The sequence below is a fragment of the Gorilla gorilla genome, chromosome 11 (assembly GCF_029281585.2).
Source record: "Gorilla gorilla gorilla isolate KB3781 chromosome 11, NHGRI_mGorGor1-v2.1_pri, whole genome shotgun sequence".
Classification (NCBI taxonomy): domain Eukaryota; kingdom Metazoa; phylum Chordata; class Mammalia; order Primates; family Hominidae; genus Gorilla; species Gorilla gorilla.
Window position 1 is genome coordinate 48,796,833 of NC_073235.2, and position 19,627 is coordinate 48,816,459.

Consider the following 19,627-nt stretch of genomic DNA (forward strand, 5'->3'; position numbering starts at 1 on the left):
TAATCTCCACCAAAAAAAGTTATAAAGGAAGGTATGACTTGTGAAGTATCATTTAGAATACAAAACTAGACCAATCTAAGAAGCTATACAATTTGAAAAGACTGGCCTTTAAAGTCAGCCCTCGTAAGATTAGAACCTCAGATTATCACTTACTAGTTGCATAAAAATGGGCAAGTTAACTAATTCTAGACTTCAGTTTCCTCAACTGTAAAGTAAAGATAGAACCAACCTTGAAATAGGGATGAAATAACCAGGACAATTACTCTCCTTAATATTTTACTTTGTATGGAATGAAAATAAGAATTAATTATCAATTAGTTCTGTGATTTTAGTAAACTCACTTCCTTCTTATGTGCTTCAGTTTCTTTCTTTCAAACTGAGCATAGCATTTTCCACATATCTCTGTAATAAAAGAAGGATAAAACAAGACAACATACAAAAGCTGCTTGGAAAAAGTATGCTATTATATAGTTAATATATTTCAGTAATCAGGTGTTTGCTTTCTTTTAGAAAACTGAATACCTGGTTAGAGGAGCACTAACTTGAGAGAAATTAGAGACATCGTTTTTCAGTGGTGAGATAAACACATAATAACTTGTTTCTCAGTCCAAAGGAAACAGAGCTGTGGAAAAAATTTAAAACACACACACACACACACACACACACACACACACACACACACACAAAGAGCAAAATAACCTAGAAATTTTGGATTTTGTTGGTAGTGTTGTTGCTTTTTTTGGCTTTCATTTTGGACATCATGATGGTAATTTTTTGTGAAATAAATTTACGTCTTTTTCAGTTGAATGGCAGAATGATGCATAAACAGGTCCATAATAAATATCAGCCATGGGTCATACTATCATGTGTATGGAACTGTAACGTTCCATAGGAGGAAATGTTAAAATATTCTTCAAATATATATTTTTGAATATCAGGAAAATTTTGATTGTATGGACTCAATGATAGATGTAACTTTAGAAGCAACACGAATGTGTATTTCCCAAATTTTAACCAAGGACAGCTTACTACTTAATAAGAATGTGTGATAATTTCTCTACCTTGAGAAGAGGATCATCATGGTGGATGGGAGGCAGGACTAGATTGCAGCTCTGGACAAAGTAGCTTGCAGAAGCTCTCATTGTGAATGTTAGCTCCAGATCTAATGCAAGAACAAACCAGCAGTCCCAAGAGGACCCACAGACCCTCTGAAAGAAGAAGACTGTTTCTGCAGGACCTGGGAGACACCCCAAATGGTCTGAGTGCCCCGACTGCAGAAGTGGAAAAGAGAGACCCTCCTCTCCCAAACACACACCTACACTGGAGAAACTGGAGCTGAGCCAATTTAGAGAGCCAAGCAAAATGCAGGGTTAGAGGAGGCAGCAGAGAGGCCCTGGGAACTCTCTGTGTCCCCTAGCAGGCCATTCCTGCCTGGCACCACAGAGATCCATCAGGTGGGGGACAAGAGGGAAAGGTGGTAAAACTTCACTGGGAGAAGAAAATCTCTAGCTGAAATTTTTAGCAATTTGAATGGGGTGAGTAGCCTCCTGGCCAGAACTCAGGGGAGGATGCAAATCTGGTGCACAGACTCCACAGGCAGGGAAAGAACCAAGCCCTTTTCTCTCGCAGCTGGGAGGTGGGTAGCCTGGGACAATTTTTAAAGCCCATCATGCTCTCTACCTAAAAACAGACTCGGGACTGTTGGTGGGGCATGGTGGGAGTGAGACCAGCCCTTTGGTTTGCATGGAGCTGGGTGAGGCCTGCGACTGCTGGCTTTCCTCCACTTCCCTGACAAACTGCATGACTCAGCAGAGGCAGACATAATCCTCCTAGGTACACAACTCCAGTGACCTGGGAATCTCACTCCCATCACCAACAGCAGCTGCAGCAAGACCTGCCCAAAGACAGTCTGAGCTCAGATACACCTAGCCTCACCCCCACCTGATGATTCTTCCCTATTCACCATGGTAGCAGAAGACAAAGGGCATATAATCTTGGGAGTTCTAGGGCTTACCCACCACTGGTCCCTCTCCATACTACCACAGCTGATGCTTTCTGGAAAGCACCACCTCCTGGCAGGAGGCCAACCAGCACAAAAATAGAGCATTAAACTACCAAAGCTAAGAACCGTCACAGAGTCCATTGCACCCTCCACCACGTCCACCTGTTCCACCACGTCCACCAGAACAGGCGCGGATATCCATGGCTGAGAGATTCATAGATGGTTCATATCACAGGACCCTGTGCAGACAGCCCCCAGTACCAGCCCAGAGCTGGGTAGACTCGCTGAGTGGCTAGACCCAGAAGAAAGACAACAATCACTGCAGTTCAGCTTAAGGAAGCCTCATCCATAGAGAAAGGGGGAGAATACTACATCAAGGGAACACCCTGTGGGACAAAAGAATCTGAACAACAGCCTTTGGCACTAAACCTTCCCTCTGACAGAGCCTGCCCAAATGAGAAGGAACCAGAAAACCAACCCTGGTAATATGACAAAACAAGGCTCTTCAACATCCCCAAAGTATCACACTAGTTCACTGGCAATGGATCCAAACCAATAATAAATCCCTGATTTACTTGTAAAAGAACTCAGGAGTTTAGTTATTAAGCTGATCAGGGAGGGACCAGAGAAAGGCGAAGCCCACTGCAAGGAAATCCAAAAAAATGATACAAGAAGTGAAGGGAGAAATATTCAGGTAAATAGATAACTTAAAGAAAAAAAACAATTAAAAATTCAGGAAACTTTGGACACACTTTTAGAAATGCAAAATGCCCTGGAAAGTCTCAGAAATAGAACTGAACAAGTAGAAGAAAGGAATTCAGAGCTCAAAGGTAAGGTCTTTGAATTAACCCAATCCAACAAAGACAAAGAAAAAAATAAGAAAATATGAACAAAGTCTCCAAGAAGTCTGGGATTATGTTTAATGACCAAACTTAAGAATAATCAGTGTTGCTCCTGAGGAAGAAGAGAATTCTAAAAGCTTAGAAAACATTTTCAGGGGAATAATTGAGGAAAACTTCCCTGACCTTGCTAGAGACCTTGACATCCAAATACAAGAAGCACAAAGAACACCTGGAAAATTAATTGCAAAAAGATCTTCACCTAGGCACGTTGTCATCAGGTTATCCAAAGTTAAGATGAAGAAAAGAACCTTAAGAGCTGTGAGACAGAAGCACCAACTCACCTATAAAGAAACCTATCAGATTAACAGCAGATTTCTCAGCAGAAACCCTGCAGGCTAGAAGGGAATGGGTCCCTATATTCAGCCTCTTCAAACAAACCAGTTAACAGCCAAGAATTTTGTATCCAGTGAAACCAAGTATCATAAATGAAGGAAAAATACAGTTGTTCTTAGACAAACAAATGCTGAGGGAATTCGCCATTACTGAGCCACCGCTACGAGAACTGCTAAAAGGAGCTCTAAATCTTGAAACAAATCCTGGAAACAAATCAAAACAGTATATCTTTAAAGCATAAATCACACAGGACCTATAAAACAAAAATATTTGTTAAAAAGCAAAAACAAAAAACCAAAGTACACAGGCAACAAAAAGCATGATGAATGCAACCATACCTCACATTTCAATACTAACATTGAATGTAAATGGCCTAAATGCTCCACTTAAAAGATACAGAACTGCAGAATGGATAAGAACTCACCAACCAATTATCTGCTGCCTTCGGGAGACTCACCTAACACATAAGGACTCACATAAATTTAAAGTAAAGGGGTGGAAAAAGTCATCTCATACAAATGAATACCAAAAGCTAGCAGGGGTAGCTATTCTTATATAAGACAAAACAAATTTTAAGGCATTAGCAGTCAAAAGCGACAGAGAGGAATGTTATATAATGATCAAAGATCTTGTCCAACATGAAAATATCACAATCCTAAACACATAAGAACCTAACATTGGAGCTCTTGAATTTGTAAAACAATTACTAATAGACCTATGAAATGAAATAGACAGCAACCAAATAATAGTGGGGGACTTCAATATGCCACTGACAACACTAGACAGGCTATCAAGACAGAAAGTCAACAAACAATGGATTTAAACTATACATTGAAACAAATGAACTTAACAGGTATATACAGAACATTTCATCCAACAACAGCAGAATAAACATTCTATTCAACAGTGCATGGAACTTTCTCCATGGCCATATGATAGGCCATAAAATGAGCCTCAATAAATATAAGAAAATTGAAATTATATCAAGCACTCTCTCAGATCACAGTGGAATAAAATTGGAAATCAACTTCTAAAGTAACCTTCAGAACCATGCAAATATATGGAAATTAAATAACCTGCTCCTGAATGAGCATTGGGCCAAAAACAAAATCAAGATGGAAATTAGAAAATTATTCAAACTGAATGGCAATAATGACAAAACCTATCAAAACCTCTGGGATAAAGCAAACGTGGTGCTAAGAGGAAAGTTCATAGCCCTAAATACGTACATCAAAAAGACTGAAAGTGCACAAACTGACATTCTGAGGTCACACCTTAAGGAGCTAGAGAAACAAGAACAAACCAAACCCAAACTTAGGAGAAGAAAGGAAATTACCAAGATCAGAGCAGAACTAAATGAAATTGAAAAATACAAAAGATAAATGAAACCAAAAGCTGGTTCTTTAAAAATACAAATAAAATTGATAGATCATTAGCAAGATAAACCAAGAAAAGAAGAGAGAAAATCCAGATAACCTCACCAGAAATGAAACAGGAGATGCTACAACTGACAACACTGAAATACAAAAGATCACTCATGGCTACTATGAACACCTTTACATACATAAATTAGAAAACTTAGAAGAGATGGATAAATTCCAGGAAAAATACAAGCCTCCTAGCTTAAATCAGGAAGAATTAGACACCCTTAACAGATCACTGAAATAGTAATTTTAAAATTTCCAACAGAAAAAGTCCAGGACCAGAGAGATTCACAGCAGAATTCTACCAGACATTCAAAGAAGAATTGGTACCAATCCTTTCAAAACTATTCCACAAGATAGAGAAAGAAGGAACCTCCCTAATTCATTTTATGAAGCCAGCATCATCCTGAAACCAAAACCAGGAAAGGACGTAACCAAAAAAGTAAATTACAGGCTAATATCCTTGATGAACACTGATGCTAAAAGCGTTAACAAAATATTAGCTAACATAACCCAACAATAATCAAAAAGATAATCCACCATGATCAAGTGGGTTTCATATCAGGGATGCAGGGAAGGTTTAACATATGCAAGTCAATAAATGTGGTACACCACACAAAGAGAATTAAAAACCAAAGTCACATGATCATCTCAGTAGATGCAGAAAAAGCATTTGACAAAATCCAGCATCGCTTCATGATTAAAACTCTCAGGAAAATCAAGATTTAAGGGACACACCTTAATGTAATAAAAGCCATCTATGACAAACCCACCGCCAACAGAATACTGAATAGAGAAAAGTTGAAAGCATTACCTCTGAGAACTGGAACAAGACAACGATGCCCACCTTCACCACTCCTCTTCAACACTGTACTAGAAGTCCTAGCCAGAGCAATCAGACAAGATAAATAAATAAAGGGCATGAAAGTTGGTAAAGAGGAAGTCAAACTGTCACTGTTTGATGATGATATGATCGTTTACCTTGAAAACCCTAAGGACTCCTCTAGAAAGCTCCTAGAACTGATAAAAGAATTCAGCAAAGTTTCCAGATCCAAGATTAATGTAGACAAATTAGTTAGCTCTTCTATGCACAAACAGCGACCAAGCAGAGAATCAAATCAAGAAATCAATTCCTTTTACAATAGCTGCAAAAAGGGAAAATACTTAAGAATAAAGTAAAATACTTAAGAATATACCTAACCAAGGAGTCAAAAGACCTCTACAGGGAAAACAACAAAACATTGCTGAAAGAAATCATAGATGACACAAACAAATGGAAACACATCCCATGCTCATGGATAGGTAGAATCAACATTGTGAAAATGACCATACTACCAAAAGCAATCTACAAATTCAATGCAATCCCTATCAAAATACCACAATCATTCTTCACAGAATTAGAAAAAAACAATTTAAAATTCATATGGAACCAAAAAAGAGCCTGTATAGTCAAAGCAAGACTAAGCAAACAGAACAAATCTGGAGGCATCACAAAACCTGATTTCAAACTACACTATAAGGGCATAGTAACCAAAAAGGCATGGTACCGGTATAGAAATAGGCACATAGACCAATGGAATGGAATAGAGAACTCAGAAATAAACCTAAATACTTACAGCCAACTGATCTTCAACAAAACAAACAAAAACTATAAAGTGGGGAAAGGACACCCTTTTCAACAAATCACGCTGGGATAATTGGCTAGCCACATGTAGGAGAATGAAACTGGATCCTCATCTCTCACCTTATACAAAAATCAACTCAAGATGGATTAAGGACTTAAACTTAATACCTGAAACTATAAAAATTCTAGAAGATAACATTGGAAAAGCCCTTCTAGACATTGACTTAGGCAAAGATTTCATGATGAAGAGCCCCAAAGCAAATGCAATAAACACAAAGATAAATAGCTGAGACGTAATTAAACTAAAGAGCTTTTGCACTGCAAAAGGAACAGTCAGCAGAGTAAACAGACAACAAATATCCAGAATCTACAACAGACTCAAACAAATTAGTAAGGAAAAAACAAACACTCCCATCAAAAAGTGGGCTAAGGACATGAATAGACAATTCTCAAAAGAAGACATACAAATGGCCAACAAACATATGAAAAAATGCTCAACATCACTAATGATCAGGGAAATGCAAATCAAAACCACAATCCCATACCACCTTACTCCTGCAAGAATGGCCATAATCAAAAAATCAGAAAATGGTAGATGTTGGCATGGATGTGGTGAACAGGGAATACTTCTACACTGCTTGTGGGAATGTAAACTAGTACAGCCACTATGGAAAACAGTGTGGATATTCCTTAAAGAACTAAAAGTAGAACTACCATTTGATCCAGCAATGCCACTACTGGGTATCCCAGAGGAAAAGAGGTCATTATTTGGAAAAGATACTTGCACACACTTGTTTATAGTGGCACAATTCACAATAGCAAAATTGGGGAACCAACCCAAATGCCCATCAATCAATGAGTGGATAAAGAAACTGTGAGATATGTGTATATATATATCATATAGATATGATACAAATTATATATATCACATATATGATATATATCACATATGTAATATATATCTCATATATACATATATCAATGATACAATGGACTTTGGGGACTTGGAGGGAAGAGTGGGAGGGACCAATGGATAAAAGACAACAAGTATGGTACAGTGTATACTGCTCGGGTTATGGGTGCACCAAAATCTCACAAATCACCACTAAAGAACTTACTCTTGTAACCAAATACCACCTGTACCCCAATAAGTTATGGAAATAATTAATTAAATTTTTTCTCTACTTATAATTGTTGCCATTGTATTTAATCCCAACAAGACTTAAAATCTAAATCTATCCCACGAGACTTGTGTGTGTGGTGTGCGTGTTTGCTTTTTCCCATCTAAAAGACAAATTATTCTTACAAATCCAAGTTAGAGTGTACAGATTTTACATATTTTGTATGACTTGATTTGATATTTGGCAACTGTCCATTAGTAGCTATTCTGACTTATCCCAGTCCCATTTCATCCCAGATTTTTAAGAGTGATGTGAAAGAAAGGTTTCATGAGGTGCATTGAGATAATTGTTTTCACTTTCTTAAGATTAAAAAAAAAATCAAGGCACACTTGAGATTTCACAGGACGATAGCATTGGTCATAACATGAGCTCATAGTTTCTCCTAAATGTAAGCAATACATATAATGACTGACTTGGATACCATTTTTTTTAAAGAAGAGATAACATTTCATTGAACTTTGGATCAGATTTCAAACCTATCTGACTTATCCCTCTGAAGAAAAAAATCTGACTCAAGGGGAAGAATTTTGTTTAATTATCAAGCACTTATGTCAAGGGAAAATTATTATGAAAAATTCGAACCTTTTTCTAAAGTTCACCATGAGGCTATGGTTGTAACAGGAAGAAAACATTAGTGACTTGAAGCTCAATTTACTTAGTTTTCACTTCGCTGGGAATATGTGACGAAAGTTGAGACATGTGTTACCCTTTCAACAACAAAAAAATTTGAGGTGCTGACTTTTTGCCCCCATTTGGGCACCCATAGATGGAAAAAAGGAAAAGAATTTTGAATCAGAGCCACAACATGTAAATGTGTTTTTCTTCTTCCCTTTTTGGTTAGTGGCCCTCAGGCATCAAAAGCATAAGGTATCTCCGTGTCTTCTTCTCACAGCATGAAAGTCAGTAAAGCTTTCAACAATCTCATGTCCATAATAGCTTTCTTTTCCTGTGAGTGTGTATGTATAAAATTCCGCACCACCCCCCTGAAGCCCCAAAGCAGCCATTAAAAGTAACCATCATCTATCCAGTTACAGAAGCAGAACAGAAAAGAGCTGAAGAGAACTGTGAGTTGTTGGTATGGAGCCAGGAATCCAAGTCTGATTTTCTGCTTCTATTTCTTGAATTAAAAAGAAAATACCCCAAAGTAATTGCAGTTTAAGAGGACTTCTCAAAGCACAACATATTTGTATGAGAAAAGGAAGAAATGTACATAAAATGAACTAACAACTGACTTGATTCCAACATTTTAAGACCTGACAAAGAAAATAACATTTAAAACTCCATGCTCAGGATGAGTAAACCTTTCAAATTAAAGTTTCACAACATTGCTGATGTTTCTACACCTGCCTCAGAACTGGTTAAGCATGCTGATTTAAAGTAAACTCTTTAACTACCTTCAAGTTGGCTCTTTTAGACCAAATGACTATCCAGTCATCTAAGTTACCAACCCTCAAGCATAAGATGGAATTTGAGGGCAAAGGATGCTTGTTTTTCAATGCTAAATTTACAATCTCACAAAGCATATCTTATGTGGGCTCCCCATCTATGAAGTCCATTTGTTCTAGAGCATAATATGACAGGTGTAATCTTATTCGATTTTTTTGTTTCGTTTGTGTATATATGTACATACATATGTGTGTGTGTGTGTTTGTATGTGTGTGTGTGTGTGTGTGTGTATTCACCTTTTCCTGGTCTGATCCTTCTATTACTGACAAATATGACACTGTCTTAAACATTCTGGCTAAAATGTGTAGAGAAACAAGGTTTTTTTTTTTTTTTTTTTTTTTTGGGACAGAGTCTTGCTCTTGTTCCCCAGTGGCGCAATCTTGGCTTACTGCAACCTCCGCCTCCTGGGTTCAAGCAATTCTCCTGCCTCAGCCTCCCAAGTAGCTGGGATTACAGGCGTCCACCACCATGCCCAGCTGAATTTTTTTGTATTTTTAGTAGAGACGGGGTTTCACCATGTTGTCCAGGCTGGTCTCGTCTTCCTGACCTAGTGATCTGCCCACCTCAGCGTCCCATAGTGCTGGGATTACAGGTGTGAGCCACCGTGCCCTGCCAAAACAAGGTACTTTAAAACTGTGTGCATGTATAATAGGAAATGATCTTAAATTTACAGAATATTTTTACTTATTGAATCTGTTACTTGATAATAAAAGAGGAGCAGGAAATTGATTTGTTGAACATGAATCCATGCCTACAAAAGAGAGTTTATAAACTAATTTTTCATTAGGAATGATGACAAAAATGTAAGCTTTTCTATTATATTTGTGCAACCATTTAAAATGCCATTACAATGAATTGCTTTAAATCCAACTGTTCTCTAAAAGGACCTCACTTAACATTTCTTTTAACAACTGTCAATAAATGAAGTAAAACCAGATCACCCTGTAGAAACAAATCTACTAAAACCCAGAAACATCTTATCAAAGTCTGAATTCATGTTTTCATCAAGTGCTAAAGATATCTCCAACATACATAATTCTTCCCTCAAAGTTCTATGAAAAATAAAAATGCTGCAAGCAACTACATTCCACTTTTATTGGTTAACCAGACATATTTCAAGCACAATGTCTTGAAGAGGCTAAAAGAAATTAGAACAAATCTTTAAACCAACATTTCTTGTATTCATATGCCAATTATAAAGTTAAGGAATCTTCTTAGATAGTTGAAGTGTAAATAGTGGGGTAAAAGTTCAGAAAAGGAACAGTGTCTGGGAAAAATTAAAAAGCCACCAAGAGAAGGATGAATAGGGGAAGACAAAATAGAGAAGTCTAAAAGGAAAGGATGTTCTGAAATATATTGCATTCACTTAGAACTGGGCCAAAAACCTACAAAAACAAAAGAAAATGAGAAGGTTTTCTTTTGCCACTGTTCCCCATGGCAAGCATATTGATGGAAGCTGCTTCAACAAATTTCAAAAGCTATTATTTTCATTCAATTACCTTCTCATGTTTGGTAATGGTGTGGTTCAGTCACATGAACAGTCACCTCTTCCTAATAACACTTTAAACGTAATTTTATCAGTTTATTCAATTGGGGAATAAACTGACCACTTTTTTGTTTAAAAAAATATATAGAATGAAAATAAAGCACTATAATTTTTGTTTAAGTATTTTCTCCATAGAAAAATACACGGATTTTGGAAAATGTAAACTTATAAGTTACATTTTAAATTGTAAAATTAGGTATATGCACAACTTTATGCTTCTTAACTAGAACTAATTTTATTGGTTTTTCTCCTGAGTTGACACCAGTTCCTCTTCTTAGCTGTATATTAATGGTAAATCTTGACTACCCAAGGAAAGAGCAAAAGACCACGCCCCGAGTGCTGAATGCAACCTCGTGTTGGAGTTCACTTGTCCCAACTTGTGTGCAGAGTCAGGATGTCTTAGTCAGTTCAGGCTGCTATAAAATGTACTTTATACTGGATAATTTATAAACAACAGACGTTTGATTCTCATAGTTCTGGAGGCTAGGAAATCCAAGATTAAGGCACTAGCAAATTTGATGTCTGGTAAGTGCCTGCTCACTGCTTCATGAACAGTGCCTTGTTGCTGCAAACACAGGTGAGAGAAGGAACGAAATGCCATCCCCATCAAGCTACCAATGACTTTCTTCACAGAATTGGAAAAAACTACTTTAAAGTTCATGTGGAACCAAAAAAGAGCCCGCATTGCCAAGTCAATCCTAAGCCAAAAGAACAAATCTGGAGGCATCATGCTACCTAACTTCAAACTATACTACAAGGCTACAGTAACCAAAACAGCATGGTACTGGTACCAAAACAGAGATATAGACCAATGGGACAGAACAGAGCCCTCAGAAATAATGCCACATATCTACAACTATCTGATCTTTGACAAATCTGACAAAAACAAGAAAAGGGGAAAGGATTCCCTATTTAATAAATGGTGCTGGGAAAACTGGCTAACCATATGTAGAAAGCTGAAACTGGATCCCTTCCTTACACCTTATACAAAAATTAATTCAAGATGGATTAAAGACTTAAATGTTAGACCTAAAACCATAAAAACCCTAGAAGAAAACCTGGCAATACCATTCAGGATGTAGGCATGGGCAAGGACTTCATGTCTAAAACACCAAAAGCAGTGGCAACAAAAGCCAAAATTGACAAATGGGATCTAATTAAACTAAAGAGCTTCTGCACAGCAAAAGAAACTACCATCAGAGTGAACAGGCAACCTACAGAATGGGAGAAAATTTTTGCAACCTACTCATCTGACAAAGGGCTCATATCCAGAATCTACAATGAACTCAAACAAATTTACAAGAAAAAAAAAAAACCATCAGAAAGTGGGCAAAGGATATGAACAGACACTTCTCAAAAGAAGACATTTTTGCACCCAACAGACACATGAAAAAATGCTCATCATTACTGGCCATCAGAGAAATGCAAATCAAAACCACAATGAGATATCATCTCACACCAGTTAGAATGGCGATCATTAAAAAGTCAGGAAACAACAGGTACTGGAGCGGACGTGGAGAAATAGGAACACTTTTACACTGCTGGTGGGACTGTAAACTAGTTCAGTCATTGTGGAAGTCAGTGTGGCAATACCTCAGGGATCTAGAACTAGAAACACCATTTGACCCAGCCATCCCATTACCGCATATATATCCAAAGGATTATAAATCATGCTGCTATAAAGACACATGCACATGTATGTTTATTGCAGCACTATTCACAATAGCAAAGGCTTGGAACCAACCCAAATGTCCAACAATGATAGACTGGATTAAGAAAATGTGGCACATATACACCATGGAATACTATGAAGCCATAAGAAATGATGAGTTCATGTCCTTTGTAGGGACATGGATGAAGCTGGAAACCATCATTCTCAGCAAACTATCGCAAGGACAAAAAAACCAAACACCGCATGTTCTCACTCACAGGTGGGAATTGAACAATGAGAACACATGGACACAGGAAGGGGAACATCACACACCGGGGCCTGTTGTGGGGTGGGGGGAGGGGGGAGGGATAGCATTAGGAGATATACCTAATGTTAAATGAGGAGTTAATGGGTGCAGCACACCAACATGGCACATGTATACATATGTATACAAACCTGCACGTTGTGCACATGTAACCTAAAACTTAAAGTATAATAAAAACAAAAAAATTTAAAAAATTTTAAAAAGCTCCCTCATGCCTCTTTTGTAAGGGCTCTGATCCAATTCATGAAGGCCAAATCACCTCCCCAAATCCCATGTCACATTGGGTATCAGGTTCCAACATATGATCCTGGGGGGAAGGCCAACATTCAGAACAAAGGACATTAGAGACCTTAGAGGTATGGCTCTGAATCATTGAGTCTGATTTTAAATAATAATTCAGATTTACACATCCACATGTATATTGCCTTCTTAAAAGGTGAGGTTATGCATCTCATTTCTTTCCAATCACTTTGCTATTGATCAAATATGCCAGTACCTTCTTAAGGAATTGACTTACACCTGAGACAGAATTAATGCCAGAAACTGCAGTCTAAGTGATTATCATAATGGGTATTATTTTTTTTTTTTCAGATACAGAAACTGAGACACCCAGAGGTTAAAACCTTTGATTTTTTCACTCTATAAGACTGAGTAAACACTGGAGACAACACTGAACTCTATGACAGAGAGAAAGAGCATGAGAAAAGGTTATAAATGGCATCAGAAGATATTTCCAAATGAAGTTGTAAGTATTTTTTTATAACCCATGATTCTACTCACTATACTTGAAATAACTATATTAAAGGTCAATCCTGTTTTAACTTTGTGCAGTTTGTTTATCTTTAAAAAATCAGTATTGCTTCTTTATAGTCACACGTATTCAAGGATCAACTTGACAGGAATCATACATTTTTACTGTATTTGCAAATGAAAGGTAACAAATCCCCGTAACTTCAAAACAAAATAAAACCCTCAAAACCAAACAGCATTACTATTTTCTCCACACACAGTAAACCATGTGTTTAAAATTTAGGTTCATATATATATGTATGTGTGTGTATATATGTGTGTGTGTGTGTGTGTGTGTGTGTGTGTGTGTGCATGTGTATACATATATTTTTTGATTATTATTTTTAATTTCTTTTTTTTTGAGATGGAGGTCACACTATATTGCCCAGGCTGGTTGCATAGGTCAGTATTTTTTATTCAAGAACAAAACAAGTCTAATTTTTAAATAGCATTATTAACTAATTTCTGTGGACAATTTCCAATAGTGTCTCTCCTCACCATAAGCCTTAGACTATCATGAAAGCAATTCTGAGAGCATCATCTAAATTTCTGATTTAAAAAAATTTTTAAATAGCAGTTTTCCATATCATCCCCTTCTCTCTTCTCCCTCTGTCTTATAAAACAGTTGGTATTGGGATTATATTGATGTATTTCAGAAAAAACTCAGTTACAGGAATATATGTTTACATATTCTGACAAGATTGGTTTACCATCTTCAAATATTCTGAGTGGGCCCTCAATAAATATTTACTGGCCTTAAGGGAATTAAACTTCAACATGATATGTTTCAGCAAGTGAAAAAATCCTGTAAATTTCACAAGGCCACTGAATATAATGAAGTACCTTATGTAGCCTTAAAGCAATCACTGTAATTATTGCAGAACCTTCATCTAGATATGAGGATAACAGTTAAGTTTGCTACTAATTTTCCAAGTTCAAATCCAAGAGGGTGTCATTCTCAGCACACCATGTAATTCAGAGATGACTTGAACATCAGCAAACCCAGAATAACCCAGATGCTATCAAGAATCTAAGAGTCATAGATTCCTAAGACTTTATGATCAACAAAGGTCATGCAATGTTTTTATTTAACTATATAAAATGTTCAGAATACCTCATTTTGGAAATTTCCTGGGCTTCATATTCGGTCCAAAGACAGCTGGGAAAAAACTTTTCATTAAAAATCCTTTTCACTGTTGGAAATGTGAAATGTATTATATAGGATGCAAAGTGATATTTACCTATGTACATGAAGTCATAAAATCGTTGAGATTATTCTTGTTACCGGTAAGTTATTTTCCATTATAACAGAAAGGGCCTCTTTTTCTCCAATTCTCCAAATAACCAAAAGTTTGATCTCCGTAAGACAGAAAAATAAAACAAATGACAGACATTAGGGAGGTGCCTTAGATTCTTTGACTTCAATTTAAGAAAAAGAGGCATTTACAGCCATTGACAAAAATAGCCTAGAGCCCATGTAGTTGTGATTTTGTGGGTGACAATGTCTCTCATTCATCTAACAGCTGAAGGTTAGTCTCTGAAAATCAGCCACTATTTACCTTAGTCTCAGCCTGACAGAAGCATCCACTGCTTAGAAGGATCCAAGTGTGCAGGGCCAATATTTACTTCTGATGTGGTGAGAGGTGAGAAATTATAAAACCTGCCCAAATAAAAGCAACTTAAATTTTTCAGACATTTATACTCAGTGTTAAACTCTTTATATATGACTATCTTCAGCTACCTGAAATTTCATCCTATTAATAAAGGTTAAGCACTTTGACATTTATTTTTGCCTGCTCAAGTTTAAATTTACTCAGTCAATGAAATAACATACAGATCCATTATAATAAGTATAATAATTATTTCGTAAAACCTCCTTCGCAGTTAGAAGTTAAATTTTATTTTGAAGTAAACTAAATTAGGATAATTAAGATATAATAATTGTGAACACTTGACTAAATACATACAAAAAACAATGTGGTATTTTAATTTAATTAAAACATAATATCTACATGAAATATATAATTCTTTTCAAAACTATTTCTTCTTTCTACTTAAGTACCTCATATCTACAAATGCTTATGAAGATGTCAGATTAACTATAAATCTATAGACAAAAATAAAATTGTGCCACTGGAAAGTAAAGAAGGAAGAAGTTGTAGTGCCTGGTCTCTATTCAGCAATTTTCCTTGAATAGTGCCTCCACATCTCCACATGATGATCATGATCATTCATTTATTTCCCAGCATGCAGTCTGGTTTCAGATTCTCAGTTTTGCTCTACATATTTATAAAAGTTTTCAAAAAAGGGAAAAGAAGGTCATGGACTTTTACTGAAGAGATTAAACGTCCCTTCAGCTGGTATATACATAGAAATCCACTTTGATTTAGAGAAACATCCATTTACGACATATGTTGTCAAGTGTTTTTAAAAATAAGTTTGAGGGTGGAGTAAAGATTAGAAAGACCTCATATTTTACACTAAATGAATGACATGTTTTATAGTGACAGGCCACTATTAACTTCCTTGCTCCTGTATTGGGAAGGAAACTGCTGGAAATTTGGAAAAATGCTTAAGAAACATTCATAGCCAATACAAACGCAATGAAGTAGGCTGAACATTGAGTGTAGAGGGAATCTCACACCTACAAATATCATTGAAACTCCCATTAATCACTGCATCAAAGTAACTAAAGCATTTATACAGAGTTTATTGAAAATAAATCACTTTATCATATGCTCAAATGTGGGGATGATTTTCTCATAGAGATTTCTTCTTGGGCTTCTGTAGTTTTTTTATAGAGTATCTCCTGCCCTCTTTAGTCCAGATTTTATAACTACATTTAGGAAAAAGATCTAATTCAACGGCATAATTCTGACTTAGCTTCTTTTCTTGCTTGATGAAAATAGGTCATGATTAGCCATTTCTGACAGAAACAGTTGACAGGAAATAGGACAGGAAATGATATAATGATTCCAAAATTGTATATTTCCCCGATGCCCGCTGTTTGGGGAATGACCTTACAGTTAACCAGGAAATTGGGAGGAGGTATTGAATCACAAATACTTACAAAACTGAACTCACTTTTTCATCCCTAGGTCCTCTTCATGTAAAGAAATACATTCAAACTCTGGAACTGAAAGAGATACAAATAAATTTAGCTGAGTAAATATTTATTCTTCTTATAATTTATATATATTTCTAGATTTTTGAGCAGACTATTTAAAGCATACATTAATATCCAGTTAGCTAACACAAACATAGCATATAAACCACCTAAATATTAAAATAAAAAACTTCTAATGCTTTAATATTTAAGGAGTTTAACTATTTTCTCATGGAAATAAAACTTTGATGCTATTTATTATTAAAAGCCTAGTCTTTTTATTCACAGTTAAATCACTATGTTTTAAAACTGCTTTTTAACATGTGTTTTTATATGCCATATAATGATAAATTACATTAATATCTGGTCCATTGTTCATTTTTTTTTCTAAAATAGACAATATCTCCTGGGTGAAAAATACTCAATTAAAAACAACATGCCTAAAACTCACACAAACACATAAGCACAAGAATATATAAGCATAAAATGCAAACTACTTCGTTTAAAATTTTACTCAAATACAATGTTAATAATTCCATTTATACTTTTTCTTTTGTTTAAAGTTACTTTCTATCTTTAAAAATAGATCTCCAATTCAGGACCTTCCTAAGACAATTTATAGCTCTACAAACAGAAAGTGCAAAATCCATCACAGGAAGTCCGATTTTCACAGTGTGAAATAAACCTTTTTGTGTTACTCCAGCATGTTCTTAAGCCTTTTAATATTTTAAAGTGCTTAACCATTTTGTTTATATTCCCTTAGTCATTAACTTCAACCCGTTTTAAATTTATGTCACTGGAGGATCGAGAGTAACAAAGCTGTACAAATTTAACAATTAGCCTTACTATGTAATTGCTTAGAATAAACATCCTGATTAGTTAAATCACTATTAAATTTTAATCAATGTGAGTGGGTGTTTCTATTTTTGATTGGGGAATCCACATAGATTGTCTGAGAGACTCCTTTTTGTACATGAAGTTGATATGTTTCCTCTCTTCATATTATGCCTAATGGATTCCATCTCAATCTCATATAATGCACTATTAGTGAATAGTCAAAGACATTTTTCTTTAATATGATCTTTCTTTTCATGACATTAATGACATATTTTTCTCTGCTGAATTTATTTCTCTTACTGTTTAAATAAATAAAGATGTTTATAGATATTAAAATGTGACAGTTTGTTAGAACAGTATTTTAACAAACAGAATTTGGTTTCATGCAAATATTTGGGGTTATTTTAAGGGGAAAAGTGTTATTATTTATTTTAAAAGAGTAATGCTAATTATTTGGAAGATAAAATTAAGTGAAAAGAAAATATGCTGTGATTTTACCTACATAGAATACCATATCAGAATCTAAGATGATAATATCTAACAGTCCCAAAAATTCAAAAAGCAAGTGATTTTTTCAGTAAGATTCATTTAATTAAATGTGCTTATGTCTTTACTTTTTTTCTTGGTTTAACAATTCTTCTTTCAGAAACAATCAATCAATATAAAATAACATTGTCTGTGTTTTATATTCTGCAGAAGTCATTTCGGTGTATTACTTTAATGAATGCTTTTGAAGTCTTTCAGGTGTTTTCAGATGAATAACCCATTTCCTATACATTCTCTTATGCCACCATTGTGAGAGCATTGTTCCTGAAGTCAAATGTTCAGAACTACTGGACCTTTTTTAGCAATCTCTGCTAATTCAATATAGTCTACCAGGGGACAGGTAGAATGGCTTTTGGAGTAGCAGGCTCTATTACAAATACAATCAATTCTGTGAAACAACAGGTTTCATTTTTTTCAGAAGTGTATTTGGTTAAAAGGCTAAAATAAAATAATACATACACAAACATTGCATTTATGAAAATGAATAAAATATTTTCTCTCAATCACAGAAATCATATTTTCTAAGTGCAGTCTTTGCATTTTCTTTGCCTTTTATAACCCAGCAAGTTCTGAGTATGGCGTTACTTTGAAACTTATCAAAATAATGCACTGTTGCAAAGGCATTCTGCTCCTTTGTTGCTCAATGTACAGTTTGTGTTCAATAATTTCCATTTAGCCTCTTTTCCTAAATTAAATAATTATTCCTCTCTTTGAGAAATTACAACTTTAATATGTGACTGTGTAAATCTTCAGATAACTAAATGTAGTTCCACTGTTATTTACCATTTCCAGAAACATTTTCATGGTAACAATACAGACCTCATTTTTTTAAAAAAAGGATGACAAAGTTGTAAAATTGTATTATTTACTAAAGCTAAGGACAAATTTAAATGTGCCTTCTGCTTTTCATTTGGATCGTTAAATGGTTAATCCTAACAAGCATGGGGGGAAGGAAAAGAAATTAACTAAAGTAAGGCCCTTGTGATACAATGACACTTGCTCTATGCTCTTACAGAGAAAAAACATGATGATAAAACAGCACAAAGTGGAGTGTTATGAATTTTATTAATGACTAGAAGACAGTGTGCAAAACATCAAAGGTCTGTGGAAAAGATTAATGACCCCGTGTGAGACTGTTTAATTACCTCCAGCTAATTAGATTCTTGACCAAATTTTTAATATCTGCATTCCTTCTACAGCCTAATTGAGATTCCACATTATTTATCAATCTTTCAAAAAGCCCTTAGTGGGCTGCTTTTTTAGTTTTTCCCTTTGCACTTTGACTCCATTTATGGTCAATTATTAAATAAATAGCAAAGTAACTATTCCCCACAAATTGTATATGCGGAACACTTTATGCCTGTTTATTTTGACTAGAAGACTATCATTGGCATCTTTTGTACATAATGAAGCACTCCAACTAATAAACTGACTAACTCCACTGTAAACAATGTGGATAATATTTTTGTTATCTCGGCTGTGCTCAGGAACTACTCATGCGGTTTCCGTAAATTAGGCTTTGCAATAGTCAGTTAATCCTTATTTCAGTTTACCTTGGTTGGGGACCAGAGACTCATGGAATGTTGTCATACAAACTAAAGAGAACAACTCAATCAATTCTTTCTTTCTCTTTTTCTTCTCTTTTCTTTCTTTCTTTTCTTTCTTTCTTCTTCTGTTTCATTTTTTTTTTTAGAATTAGATTGTCTTTTAGTGTCCAGAAAGTGCTAATTGTATCATAATTTGCATTAACAAATATCAAGCTATCAAACAGCTCCTTCTGAAATGCTGGGAACCCAAATTCAGTGATATATATATATATATATATATACAGTGTGATATATATATACACTATATTTGGTATTTATATATATTTATATCACAGATATTTCTGAAGGAGAAATATTTGAGATAGTAC